Source organism: Tenrec ecaudatus, chromosome 9 (assembly GCF_050624435.1).
Source record: "Tenrec ecaudatus isolate mTenEca1 chromosome 9, mTenEca1.hap1, whole genome shotgun sequence".
NCBI classification, from domain to species: domain Eukaryota; kingdom Metazoa; phylum Chordata; class Mammalia; order Afrosoricida; family Tenrecidae; genus Tenrec; species Tenrec ecaudatus.
In genome coordinates this window covers 64,670,005-64,672,915 of record NC_134538.1, presented here as the reverse complement: position 1 = coordinate 64,672,915, position 2,911 = coordinate 64,670,005, and the positions used below count along the sequence as shown (strand labels likewise).

The 2,911-nt window shown below is 38.6% G+C and overlaps 1 non-coding gene across 1 annotated transcript; it reads right to left on the bottom strand.

Annotated features, from left to right (window-relative positions):
- Positions 1-251: 251 nt before the first annotated feature.
- LOC142457631 (small nucleolar RNA SNORA18) lies at positions 252-385 on the bottom strand. Its single transcript, XR_012786331.1, has one exon. It is a non-coding gene; the product is annotated as a small nucleolar RNA SNORA18 (small nucleolar RNA).
- Positions 386-2,911: the final 2,526 nt, after the last annotated feature.

The window sequence follows — 2,911 nt, the reverse complement described above, 5'->3', positions numbered from 1 at the left end:
CCGATCTGTCAATTCTTCTGGTCACACCATTTTAACCTCCATTGTGGACAAACGTCAAACATTTCATGCCTGAAAATTAGGTTATTCCCTTTAGGGCCGTTTATGGATCTTATTCATTCCGTCTTCCTCTCCATTTCAGATATCCTCAAAATTGAGTTGAAATTCCTTACAGGCCCTAAAAAATATGGAGATTACACCAATACCTAAGGATCAAAACCAAGGACCCATTAGATTGTTTCTACCATCTACAAATTTGTCTTGTAGTTCTTCCTCACAGATCCAACCCATGGCAGTTCTGCGAGTAAAGCAAACCATACAGTTACTTTATAAGACGTTTCCAATGATGTGGGCCTACAGAGAAAGTCCCATCAGGATAGACTTCAACGAATCAGAACCTTACTGTTAAAACTGTGGTAGTTTTGGGCAAACCAGGATGAGTCTGTTTACCTTCCTTTAACACAGTAAACATAGGATGTAGTATTAAGGTCAGATGTGCACACCTGCAGCATATGGGATCTGCTTGTAGCACTTTTTTCTACTTTTCCTTTATGATATTTTATCTGCTTACATGCTTTTACAAAAATGTGTAGTGATTTTTTTATTGTTGTAAACAGACATAACACAGTAGTTAAAACTTTAGCTATTTTAGTGGTATTGTGTGCATTTACAAGGTTGGGCAACCACAACTCTGGTCTATTTCTATCCCCAAAAGAAACTCTGCTCCATTAAACGGTGACTCCTCTCCTTGTTCTTCCTTCCTCCGAGTCCCTGCTAACCTTTAGTATACTGTCTCACCTTATGAACTTTCGTTTTCTAAATAATTCACAGCAGTAGATTCATATGCTATTTGTATAGATAAAAATTCATATATTTGTCCTATTGTGTCTAATCTCAGCACAATGTTTCCAATATCAATATGTTTACAACCATCAGAACTTCAGTTATTCCTCTGACTGAATAATATTTCCTTGTGAGTGTATACCACATTTTGTTTATCCATTTATCTGTGGGTGGATGTTTGAGTTTCTTCTTCTTCTTCACATTTTGGTTATTGTCAATAATGTTGCAATAAGCCTTGGTGTATATGTATGTTCCTATTTCGATCCATTATCTTCATTTTTAGCAAATCCTCTGAAGGAGCCAAAGGCTAGATTTATTATCCTGGGTCTTCATCCTTGTTGAGTGCCTGGTACAGTATTTCCACACTATTTTGTTATCTCTCTGATGCTTTAAGTAAATAAATAATTTTTTCTGAAGATTTCTTAGTTCTTTCAGTAAACATGTTTATTTTCATGTTACCTTTATTTTAATGGTTATGCATATCCCCTTATGTATTATCAACCTAGAAACATATATGTATGTATACATTACTTTTAAAATACAAAACAGGATAATTTAGATATTACTTAGTTGCCATCCTCACCTTTGGTTACCTAAGAGAAAGAGAAAGAGAGAGGATGAGAATGGGAAAGCAAGCATTAAGTCTAGGTTTCTAGAAATAAATTACAAACCTATCCCTTTCTGGAGTCCTGCTTTTCTATTGTTAGACCAATCTCCATCTCAGAGAGACTCTGCTTTTCTCCCTCGCCAATTCTCAAAGCAGCAACGGAATACATGCAGGCAAAGAAACGGAAGAGAAATCTGATCATGACTTTTCTTGGCACAACTTCTGCTTTTCCTTTAAACTTTCATTGCCATAGTGACTGGAGTATCCAGGAAGAATTTAGCCTTCTGCTTGGAAATGCTTCTCCTCCCAGCTTCTAGTTGGTCACATTTTAATTTTTTGTTTAATGTTATCTCCCGTCTGGCTTCTCAAAGTTCCTCTTCCTTACGCTGAAAGGGGCACGTTGTGGTAGCAGGTTGGTCTGCGTTTTGCTGCTGTGCTGAGCTAACGAAGACTGAGTCTACAAAGACTAATCCAATAATTAGAACATGTTCGAGAAGTTTTGCCTTTCAGCCCGAGTTTGAGAAGCAGCCAAAGAGTTGGTAAGATTAGGACAATGGATGTCCCTGGAGGTAACCCGGGATTTCTAAACTATGCAAGAGAGCTGCTCCCTCCTGGGAGGAATTCTTCTTGTAATCTCCTGCTTCTCTGCAGAAGGAAACAGAGGTGCACTTCATCTGGAAGAAGATACTTCAAAGGAGTTCTTTTCAACTCCAAAGAATGTGGCGTTTGTTTCTGTAATCCCTGGGTTCTAGTTAGGAGTTCGGCGGGAAGCGCACACATTGCCTCCCACCCCCCACCCCGCCCCCCACCATAAAATCCTCTCTGGTCTCGATATCCGATTTGGCACAGAGTGGTCTTTGACGGTTATGTAGACAGTTGGATGTCATCAATGTAAATTGATTACTTAAATAGTAAGAAAAGGGAGTTTGTTTCCTGAATCAACTTCCTTCCCAAATTTCCATTGCTGGGCATTGTCTTAATTTAAGTACGAATTTTCTTTGCAATCTCTTTCTTAATGGTCTCTGGTTTTGTCTCTCATTTGGTTGCATTTCATTTCCCCCTTTCCCCTCTGCTGTTTAAAAATTAAGTTGATTTAAATGCAAAGAATGCACTGCTTGTTCAACCAAATGGTATCTTTATGTGGAAAAGAAACAAAACAGAACATCCTCACTGGCTTCCCTGCCACTCTGCTGTCTCAGCTTAATAGCTCTGTGGTTTGTTTTTTCTCTTTTGTGTGAGCTTTTGCTTCCAGCTGTGCCGCACACAGAAAGCTGCCCTGTGGTGAGACTCTGGTAAACTATGCTACTTAAATGCTCATTGAACAAACAGTTGCTCAGCATCTCCTGCAGTTAAGGAACTAACTTTTTAAAAACATTAACAACTGATTTTCCATCCATATAAATTTGTCTTGCGTGCGCATTTTGGGAATTTCATTTTTTGATAGGGGAAGAGAGTCTAAGAAGA